The sequence below is a fragment of the Euprymna scolopes genome, chromosome 36, assembly GCF_053919585.1.
Source record: "Euprymna scolopes isolate OS-2025 chromosome 36, ASM5391958v1, whole genome shotgun sequence".
Lineage (NCBI taxonomy): Eukaryota > Metazoa > Mollusca > Cephalopoda > Sepiida > Sepiolidae > Euprymna > Euprymna scolopes.
Window position 1 is genome coordinate 44,164,666 of NC_136517.1, and position 19,895 is coordinate 44,184,560.

Below are 19,895 nucleotides of genomic sequence, written 5' to 3' on the forward strand. Positions count from 1 at the left end.
TCAAGGCACAGAGACCACTCGAGGATAAGGGTTAAAGAGTGTACAGTGGTCAAAAGGACAATATCATAGTAATCGTTAGAAATGTAAATTTGGTAAATTGGATTACTTAAGGGGAATGGCTCATCAAGAACTTGTTTACATTGGACTTGAAGACGGCCATATTGTAGTCAGTTGGAAAGTAGGTAAACGGAAAAGAGTTCCACAGTTGCACAGTTCTAAGAAAAAAGCCTTGTTTATGGAATCTACGTTTAGGTCTAGGCCATAGACTCTCAACCTGGGGGCCATGGCCCCCAAGGGGGCCATGGCAATAATTTAGGGGGGCCATGGTGGAATTTTCTTTTTTAATTGATTAAGTTGACAATAAAATTTTGTTACCTACATAATATTGTTACGAATGTGTGTGTACGTGTGTATGTATGTATGTGTGTATGTATGTGGGAGAGAGGTGATCGAATTATCTCAGTGTGGCCTTGGATATCAGCACGTAAACATGTGGGTATAATTGATTCTGAACCATACTGTATACTGTTTTACTTATTTTGTTCGACAATTATAAATGCGGTCGCTGTTTTCGTGTGTGAAATATTTGTGCACTTCCTTTATTATTTTATTATTTTTTGGTATCATTGTATTCATGCTCATTCCCTACTCAGGTATTCCTGCTTTTTTTTTTTTAGTGCTAATATTGATGTGACTCGCTATTCTTCTCATAATTTCAATTGGGGCAGTGCTTGTCAAAGGAGGTGTGTTCTTGCTGTAGAAAGTACATTTCAGCTTGCTAGGTTGAGTGTGAATGTTTATCATCTTTACTCTCTCTGTGTATGTTTGTGTATGACTGTGTGTGTGCTTAATGTGTGAGTCCATGGATGTATTATGTATGTGGATATTTGTGTGTTTGTCATTTTATCACTTGTCCTATTTATCTGTCCTTCATTATCATTCTTTTGTCTTATCACTTAATGTTTGTTCTGATGGTCTGTCTTCTTTATTTTCCCTAGATTTGCGATGGCTACTAGTGTTACTAAGAAGCGGAAGTACAGTGAAGAGTACATTAGCTACGGATTTACATCAATTCTCGCTGATGGCATCGAGAAACCTCAGTGTGTACTGTGCTTCAAAGTGTTGGGGAACGATTCTATGAGGCCTAGTAAGTTGAAGCATCATTTGCAGACCATCCATCCACAGTATGCTGAAAAAGACCCCGATTTCTTCAGGCGCCATGAAAGTAGTTTCGGAAAACAGAAACTGGATGCAACTGGTGCTTTCCAACAACAGACCTCAAGTGTAGTTGAGGCATCATACGAGGTTGCCCTTGAAATAGCAAAGCAAAAGAAGCCCCACACAATTGGTGAAACCTTAATTAAGCCATGTACTTTAAAGATGGTCAAGCGTGTTCTTGGAGATGCAAATGAACGTAAAATTCAACAAATTTCCTTGTCAAACGACACAGTGAAGCGGAGAATTAATGAAATGTCAGATGACATAAAGGAAAAAGTGATACAGGAGATCAAATCGTCTCCAGCTGGTATGTTTGCAATACAACTGGATGAGTCAACGGATGTGAGTTCGTGTGCACAGCTACTCGTGTTTGTTAGGTATATTTTCTTGTGTGATATCAAGGAAGAATATCTGTTATGTACACAGCTTGAGACCACCACAACAGCTGAAGATGTGATGGAAAAGCTATCTTCTTTCTTCAAAGCTAACAGGATCCCATGGGAAAATTGTTGTGGAGTCTGTACAGACGGGGCTCCAGCGATGCTGGGATCAAAATCAGGGTTCCAGAAGCGTGTCAAGGAAGTAGCTCCGAATGCCAAGGGGGTTCATTGTATGATCCATCGTTTTGCACTGGCGTCGAAAACCCTCCCTGATGAACTTTGCAAGATCCTGGAGGCAGTGGTCAAATGCGTCAACTTTGTAAAAGCTGGAGCTCTGAACTCTCGCCTTTTCCAGAACCTCTGTAGAGACATGGATTCGGAGCATGAAGCTCTCCTCTTTTACTCCAAAGTGCGCTGGCTTTCCAAGGGCAATGTTGTGAATCGAGTGTTTGAACTTCGAGGGGAGCTAAAATTGTTCCTGGAAATGCAAGAGAAAGATGATCTGTTGAGTCACTTCAATGAGGTTTTGTGGGAGCCACGTCTTGCATATTTAGCAGATATATTTGAGCAGCTAAATAGGTTGAATCTGAAACTACAGGGCAAGGAAAGAAATGTGTTTCACCTGATGGACTGTCTTCGTGGATTTCTTGCCAAGCTCCAGAATTGGCAAAGGAAAGTCGGTGCCGGGAATGTTGCCATGTTTGAAAACCTTTCAGCTGTCCTTGACGAGAATGAAGAAGATAGTCTGCTTGACCCATTACTTAAAACTGAAATCACCCAGCATCTGAGATCCTTGGAAAGTGAACTTAATATGTACTTCCCAGAATTCGAGGAGGAAGAAGGGAAGTTGGTAAGGAATCCATTCTCTGGCACTCTTGATATTACTACCATTCCCAGTGATGTTCAGGACGAGTTCCTTGATCTCAAACATGATTCTGCTGCCAAAGATCTCTATGAAGAAAAATCTCTGAATGTATTCTGGTGTTCGATGCATCAGTCATATCCAAAAGTCAGTGAGATTGCACTTCGACTACTCTTGCCTTTTTCAACTACCTATTTATGTGAGTCTGGTTTCTCCACCCTTCTACAAATCAAGAATAAGAGCCGCAACCGATTGGATGTGGACCCCGACATGAGATGTGCATTGTCAGTGACACAACCTCGGATTCGTCAACTGACTGAAAAGAAACAATATCAGCCTTCCCACTGATGTGTGATAAAGTATGCAGAGGTTAATTGAACTTTCTCCCATCCAAATCAAATTTGTAATTGTCTGCTAGTCTTTTGTAGTCTTGTGATATAAGTTAAGCATATCACAGAAATCTATCAATATAAGATAATTATGACTGTAAACTTTGTAATAAAGCAAGGGTGTTCTCTTCATCAACATTTTATTTATTCTTTTTTTTCTGCGCCTTTTTTGGCAGGGTGGGATTTGGGAGAAAAATGAAGGGGAGCCACACGAATGTTGAGAATTCATATAGGGGGGAATGGAGTGAAAAAGGTTGAGAACCACTGGTCTAGGCCTAAGAGTAGGGGAAATTATTGATAGTGCTTTTAGCCAAACGAGTGCTTCTAATGAATGTTTGGCGAGGGGGGGGCATAGATTGGAGCTCAGATGAGCATTTGCCATGAAAATAATGATAAAACAGAGACAGGCTCGCAACGTCTCTTCTGTGAAAGAAAGAAGTTGCAGGGAAGAGAAAAGGGCATCCCCAACTAGACTACGAAGTCTATTCTGAACTCTATCAAGACAGGATAATGTCTTCCTAGCAGCTCCTGCCCAGATTTGGACGTATCTGGTTCTTATATAAGTAGAGAATTGCATCAGCAATTTGACAAGATGCATTCAAAGAAAGTCGTAGGTTATATCCGACGGAACGTTGCAAGAATAGCATCCAAGATGAGAACAGTACAGCAGTTTAAAAATATTTAAACTGTGGAGTTAAAAATAATTTTAACTGGTTTCAAGATCCTTATTAGATCCTTATTAGATTGACAAAAAGATTGAAATTTTAAAAAAACTATTTACCCCCAATAATTTGTAAAATACAGATTAAAGCTATTTTATAAGAAAAAAATAATTATAATTTTACAACACTTTAATTCAATTAAAAATTTGATAACCAAACGATTAATGTAATGATTAAATTCAATGATCAAAATTTAACAACAAAAGAAAACAGCATCGTTTAAAATAAAAAAGTCAAACAAAAATAATCCAAATTTTCAATCCTAATCTAAAAATTCTGAAACAAGAAAAAATATCATTGTAATATTATTTTTACTTAAAAATCATTAAAAATATCATTGTAATACTATTTTTACTTAAAAAATCATTAAAAATATATCATTGTAATACTATTTTTACTTAAAAAAAATCATGAAAAATATCATCATAATATTATTTTTACTTAAAAAAATCATTAAAAATATCATTGTAATATTTTAACTTAAAAAATCATAAAATATCATGGTAACATTATTTTTACTTAAAAAAATTATTAAAAATATCATTAATATTTTTACTTATAAAAATCATTAAAAATATCATTGTAATATAATTTTTACTTAAAAAATCATTAAAAATATCATTGTAATATTACTTTTACTTAGAAAAAAATCATTAACAATATCATTCTAATATTTTTACTTAAATCATTAAAAATATCATTGTAATATTATTTTTACTTAAAAAATCATTAAGAATATCTCTTTTTAATATACTAGCAGGGTGACTGGACGTTGCCCGAGATTGAATGATGATCAATGAATATTTCACACTCCCATATTTTTATTGTAATCAAAATCCGTGAAATCGCCAATTTTTTTTTTTTTTTTTTAATTAAATCGATTTGCTCTTGTTGGGAACCCACTACGGTGCACAGTGAGGAAACTTCACATGCCTCCCCACAGTGACATAGTCCACAATACACTGTAGTCTACATTGCACTGTAGAGAACCTACTGTTAATTTTATAAATCTATTTTTATATATAACGGCTTGAGTTAAAGTTTTAAAATGAAAAAGTCAAATATCATGCTTCAATTGTTCTCTAAACAGAAACATTCATTTCAGACGCTCTCTCAAGGAACCTACTGTTGATTTTATATGCCTGGCCTTACTGCTTGTGTGGTGATAATGGCTTTAATTTAAGTTTAAAATGAAAAAAAAAAATCAAATATCATGGTGAAATTGTGCTTTAACAGAAGCATTCATTTCGAATGCGCTCCTGTCATATCAAAGAACCTACTGTTGATTTCATATGCCTGGCTTTTCTGCTTGTGTGATAATAAAACTTCTCAAATACATTTGTGACGTTAGGATGTATAAGATGTTAACTTTAGTCAAAATCACCTGTTCCTTCTTTCATCAGACTTTTTCAGTTATCGATAATGGATACTTGTTGAAGACATTCTGATAAAAAGCCTATCCAAGAATACTACCAGATACATAAAGTACATTTATGTGAAATTTCATAAAAATCAGCCCAACATTTGTGAAGTCTATAGGGAGCTCTCTCTCTCTCTCTCTCTCTCTCTCTCTCTCTCTCACACACACACACACACACACACACAAAGTTCCTTTTATATAATAGATAGATAGATAGATAGATAGATTGATAGATTATAGAGATTTGTTGAATAGAAAACTTAAAAAATACTTTAAGTAAGGACGAATGCTTATTCGTAATAAAAGGAATTTTGACAATAACAATAACCATGAAGGCGAAAAAATATGAAGGAATAAAAAGAATTGACCAGTTCTGAAAGCGTGTAATCATTAAAATTACCGATCGATCAGCTATGTTTAAACCTTTGTAAGGTCAAGAATTATCTCCCTTTAGAGGTTGTTTTCAATATAGAGTTATTCCCCTTAGTACTCTCAAATTTCGTCACAAACATGAGATCTACTGGAACCTCTCCTACAAACACATGATCGAGAATTAAGACCAGATTTCTCCCTCATTTGCTGGTTAGATATGTTATAACAAACATTGGCTTCAGGTCTTTTCCACTACCAGAAAAGACACAAGAAAAAAATATATATATATGTAAATCTTCAATTTATTTTTTTATGAAACACTTGTGCATTTTTATTTGTACAGGACTAATGTATTTATGTATATAATTTTATGTGCTGAAGGAACACACACTGACTTAGAAACGGTCGGTACCGATGGATAATCGACACATGATTGTATTATTATATATATGTGTGTGTGTGTTAGTTAACCACTTCAATTTTTACAATTGTATGGTATTATGTATGAAAGTATATTTTATGCTCTTAATAATTTGATTAAGTACTCTGTAATTATTTCTTAATGCACATTACACACACACACACACACACACACACACACACACACACACACACACACATTTGTTCACTGTTTCTGGAAAAGAAATTCATCAAAGTGCTCGACTATAAAGAAAAAAAATTTCCAATATAAGAGATTAATAACAGAAAGTCAGAAAAAACATTGGTACCTTCGGTTTACTTGCCCCCTTATAATTACGCTTGAAACCGACGGTACCAATGTTTTTCTAACCTTCTGTACAGTTTTAAAATAAATAAATAAATAAATATTTATAGTTCTTGTTGATTTTTATATATATATATAATGCATGTGTATGTATATATATATATATATATATATATATATATATATATATATATATATATATATATATATATATATATATATAGTGTTCATGGTAAACAACTGATGATCCCTTAAAAAATAAATTATTACTGGTACTATAGTGAATCCGAGAGAGCAAGTTGATGCAGTGTTTGTGGGTGATTGAATGACTTACTGACTAAATAGTTTTCTAACGAATGATAAAAAATAATTTTTAATTTTTTTTTTACACAATTTTAAAGGTTAAAAACTCCCAAGACATATATATATATATATATATATATATATATATATATATATATAAACTTTGCAAGGATGAGATATAGGTAAATTATTTTCGCTTGTTTTCTTTTCCTTATAAAGAAAATGTTTTCCATACTGTTTCTTTGTTAAAGTGTTTTTTATTCAATAAGACTGATGAAAAGCTGTTTTTGTGAAAATTTTCAAACGACATAATGATTGAATTTGTCTGAATAGTCTTGAAACAATTGTAACTAACGATGAAATACACTATTTTTTGCTATCAACCCATTCTTTGAAATCTTGGTTTTTGTTAAAACAATATATGAATGCTCAATTATGAAATATGATAATTTTGTAGCTTACAGTTTAAGTCATTTCTTTTTGGCTTAAATCTTATTGGTATATGAACATGAGCAGTTGGAGATGCCAAAAAAGACTGATCTCCCCTCAGAACAAAGACATAGAAAATCTCGCAAGCCGAGAGCCCATTGATCACTTCCTTCTGCAGTGACGAATATCTGGCAGTGAATAAAATATATAAAATCCTACAATATCTTGTGAAGCATCTTCTTTAAAACAGGTCCGGCTCCCCAAGAGGGTTGAAGACTTCCCTAGAAGCGGCCAACAGCAGAAACAGGTATGTCGACATGTGTACATGTATATATGTTGACACAAACCTATAAAACGCACCTATAAAACTAGATGAGTCATGGGCGTTAAGGTAGACACTTAGGACGAGGACAATAGTCCATTATATATCACACAATATACATACATTATATGGCCTGTTAAATAATTAAAGATATAATAATATTGATTTAGACAGACCAAAATCTGACGTATGAATTTAGTAGGCAAAATTTTTTAGAGAAAAATATATATGCCTACAGAAATATATGTAGAAAGAGGTTTGTGTTTACTATAACTTTTTACTCCAATATTACGCAAGTATAAATCAAGTAGAATATCTGCATGAATATAATTACACGTAATAGTTAACTAAAGATGATCATCCAATAAGAAAACCGAAAAAACTAATAGTGAATTAATTAAAATGAATGTTTAAAAGAATATACGAATTAGCAGATGAATGCAATTCCACAGCCCATGTATAACAAAGATGTATTTTCTTTTTAAATAAATAGAAAAAAAAGAGTTTTTAATATGAATATCAATACACAAAAAAAAAATTTATAACACTGAAGGACATTGTACTCCTTCCGATAATGGACTGCCCAGGTTGTATAAACTTCTCTTTTCGTATAATTTCTTCCATATAATTATCCACAACAACTCAAAAAAACTATTTTCAATAATTGTGCTGAAAAGCAAAATAAGCGTCCATTTGCAGCTGAACATTTTGCTAACCGCATTTCATTTCCTCTGATGATATAAGCCATTATTGAAAATCCATGGATTAAGGAAATTAACATAACCCCTTCTATATATTCCTTTTGTCAAACAATAAATTCTTAATTCGAATATATGTGTCTGTATGTTGTTTTTTCAGAATTTAAAATTTAACCACCAAATTATATATATATATATATATATATATATATATATATATATATATATATATATATTTCTGTATGCTGAAACGTTTTCATCTTAAATACTACACAATTCTATGCAGAAGTAAACACTATTCATGAATAGAATTCTGCGTGATAGTGAAATGAAATCAATAATCTAATATGAAACTATGAAAAGTGAATAAGTAATTAATTAACATTCGTTTATCAATGGAATATGCAAATTAGTAAATCTATATGTAGTGGCTCGCGTATCCATTACTGAGTATATTAAATATCTTTTTAAAATCAATGTCAGGGTGAAAAAAACCCTCAAATTTATCAGTACTTAAATATATATATATATATATATATATATATATATATATATATATATATAGATAAAAAAAAACCATCATATAAAACATATAAATAAAAGCACCAAGATATTAAACAAATTGTAAAAAAACAAACAAAAACAAATATTATTAACAATGTATTTCAACAGAAACAGGCGTTAAAAAATTACAAAGTAAAAAAAAAAGAACTTCGATAAAATGTAACAAAAAAATTGCAATGTAGTCAAACGTTAAAATAAATAAATAAATAAATAAAAAATGAATGTTTATGCACGAAGTCGTTTTCAACCGGTCACCAATTAATGTATTGAATTTTTCAAGAGTTGTTTCAGTGCACATTTGTGTACAATAAATTTGCATTTAAAACACATAAAATTATGTTGCACAGATTTATAAAAATAAAAGTTGGACTTGGATAGCATTTAAGCTGACAAATCAAACACTGATTCTGGCTAACCAATTTTCATTAAATGTTGTTGTAACATGTTATTTGACATTCTTAAATAATCACCTTCAGAGAAAACTCAGTCTGGGGGAATAACTCCCACTAACAGAATAAAGAGTTATTCACCTTAGCTATTAGAGTTTCATATTTGTTTTTCTCATAGGCATATTTAGAAAACACATTTTGAAACGAACAAATCCCAAGCCACACCGGGTCATACAACTAGTATAAAACAATATGAGAATCAACTTCTCAAAATCAGGACTGAGCCGAAGCAAGATAGTACAGCTTGCACACACACACAAATGTTTTCGGTTTGAATTTACTAATAATTACAAATAATACACGTCACTTATTTAACCTCTTATTGCAGTTTCATACGTTGTTGGAGCATCATAAAATCATATAAATCAAACGATACATTAAACGGTAATAAAAGATAATTCACATTTATTATTTGATAAGATACATAAATAAGATATATAAATAAGATTTTATATGTATATGTATATATATATATATATATATATATATACACACACAGACAATCTATAATATTCACACACACATATATATATATTCATAAATGTAATATTTATGAACATATATATAAATATTCACTAATAAATATATATATATATATAAATATTCAAATATATATATATATAAATATTCACTTATATATATATATATATATATATATATATATATATACATATATATATGAATATTCACTTATACATATATATAAATATTCACTTATATATATATATATTCACTAATATATATACATATGAATATTCACTAATATATATATATATATATATATATATAAATATTCACTAATATATATATATAAATATTCACTAATATATATATATATATATATATATATATATATATATATAAATATATAAATATCCACTAATATATATATATAAATATCCACTAATATATATATATATAAATATCCACTAATATATATATATATAAATATCCACTAATATATATATATATATATATATATATATATATATATATATATATATATATCCACTAATATATATATATATAAATATCCACTAATATATATATATAAATATATTCATTAATATATATATATATATATATATATATATTCATTAATATATATATATATATATATATATTCATTAATATATATATATATATATGTATTCATTAATATATATATATATATTCATTAATATATATATATATATATTCATTAATATATATATATATTCATTAATATATATATATATATATATATATTCATTAATATATATATATATATATTCATTAATATATATATATATATTCATTAATATATATATATATATTCATTAATATATATATATATATTCATTAATATATATATATATATATATATTCATTAATATATATATATATATATTCATTAATATATATATATATATTAATTAATATATATATATATATACATATATTCATTAATATATATATATATATATATATTCATTAATATATATATATATATATTCATTTATATATATATATATATATATATATATATATATTCATTAATATATATATATATATTCATTAATATTCATTATATATATATATATTAATTTATATATATATATTCATTAAATATATATATATATTAATTTATATATATATATATTCATTAAATATATATATATATTAATTTATATATATATATATATTCATTAAATATATATATATTAATTTATATATATATATATATTCATTAAATATATATATATTAATTTATATATATATATATATTCATTAAATATATATATATTAATTTATATATATATATATATTCATTAAATATATATATATATATATATATATTCACTAATATATATATAAATATCCACTAATATATATCAATATATTCATTAATATATATATATATATCTTCATTAATATATATATATATTCACTAATATATATATATATATATTCACTAATATATATATATATTCACTAATATATATATATATATTCACTAATATATATATATATATTCACTAATATATATATATATATATTATAAATATTATTAATATATATATATATATATATATATATACTCACTGATATATATATATAAATATTCACTAATATATATCAATATTTATTAATATATATATATATATAAATATTCACTAATATATATAAATATTCACTAATATATATATATATATAAATATTCACTAATATATATATATAAATATTCACTAATATATATATATATATAAATATTCACTAATATATATATATATATATATAAATATTCACTAATATATATATATATATAAATATTCACTAATATATATATATAAATATTCACTAATATATATATATATATATATATAAATATTCACTAATATATATATATATAAATATTCACTAATATATATATATATATAAATATTTACTAATATATATATATATAAATATTCACTAATATATATATATATATATATATAAATATTCACTAATATATATATATATATATATATAAATATTCACTAATATATATATATATATATATAAATATTCACTAATATATATATATATATATATAAATATTCACTAATATATATATATATATATATATAAATATTCACTAATATATATATATATAAATATTCACTAATATATATATATATAAATATTCACTAATATATATATAAATATTCACTAATATATATATATATAAATATTCACTAATATATATATATATAAATATTCACTAATATATATATATATATATATATATATATATATATATATATTCACTAATATATATATATGTTTTACCGATGTTGGACCATGTTTACGATCCAACAGGTTCGTCAGGGCTCGCAGAAGTGGTTGTTAGTCATTGGAAAAAAGGTGTTTTTAAGAAAAAAAGAAAGAAAGAAAAGGGGAGGGGCGGGTGTCGACAATATTTCAGTTTTGAAGGTTACAGCCTGACGTTAGGTTTTGAAGGTTAAGGCCTGACGAAGCTGTTGGATCGTAAACATGGTCCAACATCGGAAACATATGAAGCCAAATAGATAAAACGGTAATAAAAAAAATAAAACACATATTTGCTCACCAATAGTATTGAGCACTCTCTTCAAGTTTTTACTAATTACCAGTTTTATCAACTATATATATATATATATATATATATATATATATATATATATATATAAATATTCACTTATATATATAAATATTCACTAGTAAATCTAAATATTCACTAATAGATATATATATATATATATATATATATATATATATAAATGTTCACTAATATATCTATATATATAAAATATTCACTAATATATATATATATAAAATATTCAGTAATTCATTCATTCGTGTATATATATATATATATATATATATATATTAATTATTATGATTATTATAATATTCACTAATATTAATAATTTTATTCATACAGATATGTAAAAATGTCGCTATAATGTCATGAGAATATTTCGAACTGTAATTATTAATAACTAAGGTTTCCTCGGGCGAAAATCTGTCCGTTTTTATTTTTAGAAGAAATTAAAAACTTTATGTAATATTCACTAACATATATTATATTCACTAATATATATATATATATATATATATATATATATATATATATATATATATATATATAATATTCACTAATGTATACATGTAATCTACACTAATATATACATACAATATTCACTAATATGTATAATATGCTCTAATATATATCCATAATATTCACTAATATATATATATATATATATATACAAACACATACATACATATACTTTTAACTAATGCATGCATGTATATATAAATTCATATAAATGTAAAAATATCTAATGTTCATAAATATAGCATTTGCCAATGTAGAAAAATCACAATTTCATATAACTGTTTTCTGAATTTTTGAGAGGAGGATTGATAATTCGTCTTATTTGTTTTGTTTGGACTGCTATTCCCATCTTGGGTGTTATTCTCAAAACATTTCAGCCGCTGTAACATCCTTTATGAAGATACATCTGAAGAAGGTCGGAGGTTACATCGACCGAAACATTGTGAGAATAGCAACCAAGATGAGAACAATAATGCAAACAATACAAATACAAAATTTTTTTAAAAAAGGCCTTTTTCAACCTTTGACAGACTATGGATACCCACGAAGAGGTGTCTGCGCATGAAATTTTTGTGGCAGGAGGTGCACAATCTCCAACCACACCTCTCCTGAGTCGACATTGTTAGATACTAGTGGCAACTGAAGTCTGTGTACGGGACGACTGGAAATAAATGCTGAGATAAGCGGAGAGCACATACAGCGCCTAGAATTCCCAAATGGTCACCCATCTGGTACTAACCAGCCTCAACGTTGCTTAACCGGTGATCTGACGAGAACCGGGGTGTCAACGCGATTTTGCCGAACAATACAAATGATACAAATATATATAAATGTAATTGCGCTCTTCTTTCTTTGTTTTTTTACTCTGAAACAGATAGTATATGATATAATCTGAACTATCTGTTTGTTTCTCTCTCTCTCTCTCTCTCTCTCTCTCTATATATATATATATATATATATATATATATATATATATGAGAAATAAAAATTACAATTAAATTTACCAAAATGATCCCAGATGGTAAAATTAAAGTATATTATAAATATTAAAGAATTAATATTTATAAAGTTATCTCAGCCAGATGTAAAAACTCGCTAAAACCAAATAGGAGATAGAGCTTATAATACGAGCAAACAGTTAATAAAACATGTTAAAAAAACACTTTGAAATGAGTTAAAAACATATTTAATCTGAAAAGGAATGGAAATAATGGAAATTCAATTAACTTTCTTGAAGTTATATATTTGGATTTTACCGCCACGGGATTATTTATCTTCCACCAGACTATCCATTCACGTGTAATCACCGTTTTCTTCACCATATTCCCTCTGCTTCACTTTTTTGTTTTCAAGTAAGATCTGTGACTTACTTGTTGTTTCATCAAATACTGTTGCATGCAAAATCCGATCCCGCATTTTGCTAATTCCTACCCTCTGATGAGAAGGAAAGTATTTCTTCGAAACTCCGCGGATTAAGGACTATTCACTTATCTAGTGTTTCCTTTTCAGATTAAATATGTTTTTAACTCATTTCAAAGTGTTTTTAACATGTTTTATTAACTGTTTGCTCGTATATATATATATATTTGGGCAACATTTTTTTATGCATGTTTCATTGAATAGCAGCGGTAATTGCTGTTTGTTTCTCTTGAGATCCATATTTTCCATTTGGTGAGCCATTGTTCAAACGTTCTGTTCAAGTTTAGAAAGAAACTGTCACAGCTGTGGCGAATTACTTTTTACATTCAAGCAGAACGTTCGAACATTGGCCTTCCAAATGGAAAAGACGGATCTCAAGAGAAACAAACGAATTATCCCTGCTGTTAAACGAAACATGTATGCATGTATATATATATATGCACCCTTTTTCGAGATTAACGGCCAACTAGCACCGTGTATGTTTGGATGTATATATGTGTGTGTTGGGATGGAGAGGGATTCTGTAAGCCGTGGTGAAGGCAACCTTTCTAGAAGCAAATCTCTGATTTAAAAAACCATAAAGCGGGAGACCAGTACCCACATTAAGCTGGTCTGCAGTTTAACCTGTTGCTGGCTATCTTGCTCTTACTTGTTGTTGGATCTCAACATTTTGAACCGAGAGGGAGAGACTTAGCGTTCGTACAAAGCTAAGACTCTGTAACATCATCTGTGTACAGATACTCCCTCAGGCATTTGTCTATTAAAATGGTCGTGTGGCGATGGAAGTCATTTTTGGGCTCATGAGTGTCTGAGAGAGTGGTACTTATCATCATTATATATATATATAAAATAAAAATTACAATTAAATTTACCAAAATGATCCAAGATGGTAAAATTAAAGTATATTATAAATATTAAAGAAATAATATTTATAAAATAATCTCAGCCAGATGTAAAAGCTCGATAAAACCAAATAGGAAATAGAGCTTATCCGATCCCGCATTTTGCTAATTCCTACCCTCTGATGAGAAGGAAAGTATTTCTTCGAAACTATCCATTTATCTAGTGTTTCCTTTTCAGATTAAATATGTTTTTAACTCATTTCAAAGTGTTTTTTTTTAACATATTTTATTAACTGTTTGCTCATATATATATATATATATATATATATATATATATATATATATTATTCAATTTTAGGTAAGCAAAGTTACAGCAAATAATGGGTTACCATTTTCCTTGTGTTTTGCTTTAATAAATTTTTGGTTTTGCGAAATAAAATATATAAATCAATACTTTGATCGAAACAGTAATCCTATCTTGTAATCAATGTAAATTTGTCGATGAAAATAATATCCTGTTCTTTTTACTGAGCGCTATCAACAACCTCATTAAATTCATTGGTTTATATATATATATATATATATATATATATATATATATAGATATATATATATAGATATATATATGGAAATATGTTTTTGCCAATTATATTTCACCTTTTATTTATACTGATCCTTAATTTATGAAGCTCAATGTAAATTATAGAGCATATAACAAATAAATGACAAAAATCTATATCTCAAATTTCATTATGTTTACCATCTTTCCATTAATTCTTTTAATTACGTTGACATTTGCAATTCTTGACAATAACTGATATAATAATTAACTGACAATAACTGATATAATAATTCTTGACAATAACTGATATAATAATTAAATGAATGTTTTTGCGCTACAGTCAATGAATCTATTCTGTCCTTAACTCCTCAGAAGAAATAGCAACTATCAATCCATTAAAAGAAATGACTGCAAAATCCGAAAATTGGAAGAGAAGTTACAATTACCTTTTATTTTATCTTTCCTTACCCCATTTTGAAAAATTTAATTTGATATATATATATATATATATATATATATATATATATATATATATATATATGATACATATTCCACAGAAAAGATTAGTTGTTTTCTTTTTATGCAATATAGTTTTATCTGAGCAGGTATTGAGCAGTGTGTACAAGTGTGAAGCAAATCTCTTAACTGAATACAAACAGATTTTTACAGCTATCAGGACATAATATAATTCTTTATACAAACATTTCTGCACACTTGGTTTAATGAAGCTCGGCTGGTTTCCACCTTGAGGCTGAATCATGTCTGAAAATATGTAGCGAAAATGTTTGTATAAACAAAAATTCATGTTAAGTAAATATACAGTGCTGCTTGTTATTGAGCACTATTATCTACACACAGTAAGGCTTTAATAGATTAAATCCTATGAATAAAATCTTGCTGACCCCCCCTCACACACATACACAACATGTTCATAAAGTATATACATACGAGTGATGGGACGATTTTAATATTTTTCCCCAATTCCGATACAATTACCGATTCTGTACTAAATTCACGATTCCAATACAATTACTGATTTTGATTCTACAATCACATAAAAACAATAGAATTTCAAGGAGGGGGGAGTATTTAGTAGAGAGTCGTCATCTGTTTTTAAATCCAGATACAATTTTATTTTTAATTTTGCAAACTTCTTAGTGTTTTATTTCTCTTTATGTATCGTATGTAAGATTTTGATGAATTCATTGTGAGGTTTTTATGTATATTTTTCACTTGCGACAGCAATTGGAAATTAAATTTTAAACAAAGAATAAATAAGTAAATAAATCGTTTTTGGGAATCGGAAATCCGGCTAAAATTTTTCTGATTCCCATATCAATACTGATACCTCAAAGAATTCTGATTTTTCCGAATCCGAATAATCGTCCCAACACTAATACATATGTATATATTGGACGGACAAACAAATATTGCCACAGCAATAACCAATTATCACTTCTAAAGGTCCATTTTTTTAAAAAAAGTCAATTAACGCAGCTATTATAAAAAGTAAAAAATAAGCAAAGTGAAACGCACGCACGCACGCGCACACACACACACACACACACACACGCACGCACGCACGCGCACACACACACACACACACAAAATATTTATATATATATTATATATACTAACTGTCCTTCCCCAGTGTTGCCTTGGAGGCTTTTTATTATATTTCTGTTTCGATTATTATTATTTTTTTTTTTTTACCAAATTTATTTTTAAATAGGACTTTGGCATCAAAGAAAATCGTTCTACCAAATAGCAAAAAAAAAAAAAAAAAAAAAAAAAAATGGTAAAACGTTTTGGCAAAATCTTTTCCTTTGATTTTAAGGAAAATCGGTCTTTAAAAAATTGTTTTTACAAAATTGGTTAAAAAAGAAAAATAAGATTAAAACATGGAATGGCGGATTAAAATATGGAATGGCAGATTAAAATATGGAATGACGGATTAAAACATTCACAAAGCTTGTCGGCCTTTGTCAACTATGTACTGTTTACATTGTATATATTTTCAGTTTTACCTTCAACAGTGCTCAATTCGTGAGAAGAGCTAGGTAGCAAATTATGGAAATATATATGGCAATTAAACAACAGATTTTTTTTTACGTTTTCAGCCTGACGAATCCTTATGAGGATCAAACACGAAAAAAGACTATCTTAGTTGCCATATACATTTTCAAAATTACTACTATATATAATTGTATAATTATATATGTTTTATATCTATATAGTTTTTCACATATATTTCATTTAGTTGCCATGTTTATACAACTATATATATACATACATATTAGTAATTGTGAGCCTTGCTTCACTATAGATTCTCCAAACAGATACTTTTACATAGGGTATCCGTTGTCTCTTGAGATATGAAGAAAAAAGTTGGATAACATTTGAAAAAAAAATCAATGTAAATAGAAAAAGTAGACAATACACAATCAAATCAACTCATACGTGATGTGATGTTTTATATTTCGTCTTTTTTATCATCATCAGTGAATAATTTTTTTATTTATTTTAATTTTTTTTTAAATTTTACAATGTCTGTGTCATTTTTGTCTAAAATTTTGTAAATAATATCTTTTTTTTTTTTCACTTTTTTCTGATGAAATATTTATGACAATAACGACGAAATATATTTCATCATGAATTGATTTTAATGTTTGGTTTATCATTTTTTTTTTTTTTTTTTTTCGAAAATCACCATAATAGGTTTTAATCCTTTCTCTTGGTTTAAGAAAATGCGAATTGTGACATGGAATCATTTGAATAATTCACAATTTTTACTTGACAATTAATGTATTTTTGTGATTTTGGTGTGAAAATTATGAAACGTTATACATTTTGTTTGGTTACTTATGAAAATTCTGTTCTGAAGATGGTTAGATTTTTAAAAAATTATGTTTCATTGTGTGACTTAAAATAAACACCATCTGAAAACAGTTGTAAGCAACTATAATATCTTTGTATATGCCCTTCTTTGCAGCATAATTCACAGAATAATTTAAATCGTTACTCATATGTATATATGCATACATGTGTATATGTGTGTATATATATGTGTGTGTATATATCTGTGTATATATCTATGTATATATCTATGTATATATATGTGTATATGTATATATACATGAATATATATGCATATATATATATATATGAATATATATGTATATATATGTGTATGTGTATATATATATGTATATATATCTATATATGCATATGTGTATATATGTATATATCTATATATGTATATATATATCTCTCTCTATATATATATGCATATGTGTATATCTATATATATATATCTATATCTATATGTATGTATATGTATGTGTGTGTGCATATATATCTATATGTATGTATATGTATGTGTGTGTGTGCATATATGTATATGTATATATATATATATATATATATATATATATATATATATATATGTATATATATATAGATAATGACAGCATAAATATTACAGTATATGTCATAATATTATTGTTATTATTTTTAGCAATAATGTTATTGCTATGAACTAGTCTTTCTGCAACTTTTTGAAGAGTTTTCACCCTTGACATATGCATCATCATCTCATATTTTAGTGACGTATTATATATATATAAATGATTAGAATATTTTCGACAAACCAAACTTTGCTATTGTGAATATTAGGTTAACATGCCAAGGAATGATAGACATACAATAACAGTTGTCGGCAAATTTCATAGAGTCTACACAGGTTTATGTACAGGTGTGTTTTCCTGAGTACTTTTGACCCTCAAAATTGTGCACAATGATCCTCATGTCCTATGACAACGATAAAAACATGAATACTACTACCTTATATGGCACTAACATATGCAAGTTGTTACTAGAGGCAGGGGGTGTACAGCACCAATTCTCAGAGTAACGAGAGGTTTTTAATTGTCGTCAAAAAATGAGCATCCAAAACCTTGGGTGCCGGTCTTTTTTCGGAGGTGGGTGGGGGTGGGGTGAGGTCTGTGAGTCACAAACAATTAGTAGAAACTGATTGAAAACACAACTATCTCAACCACTTGGCTGGACTCTGTTATAATTTAAAAACAAAGAAAAAACACATATCTATGACATATCACGCATTAATATAAAAAGTCATCATTAAAACAAGCCCTGTGGTTTCGTTTGTCTTTATAAAGAAACATCTTTTCAATTTTCTTCCTTCTTTGTTTTTCTTTATTGTACAAGGTACACCCCCCCACCTCTCTCAAGAAAGCAAAACAAAACAAATGCTTAATAAAATCCACGAATCCAACCATGTTTGATACAAACACATTACCTCTGACTTGTGCACCAAGTTTCATTCATGAATGTCCAACATTCTTTGTTTTAAACGCTGTTCAATCTTACAGGAGGGCATTTTGGTGATTTTTTCACCTGCAGATGGTGTGATCCTATATGGACTTTACACTCACCGTACCTTAACCTCCCACATTTTTTCTCCAAGATAATGTCTCTCAAAACAATCCCGAGACTACTAATTGTAAAGTGGGAAAATATGTCCTTTCAGCTCGTTACTCAGATCCACACAAAAACAAATGGTTGTCTCCATTCTC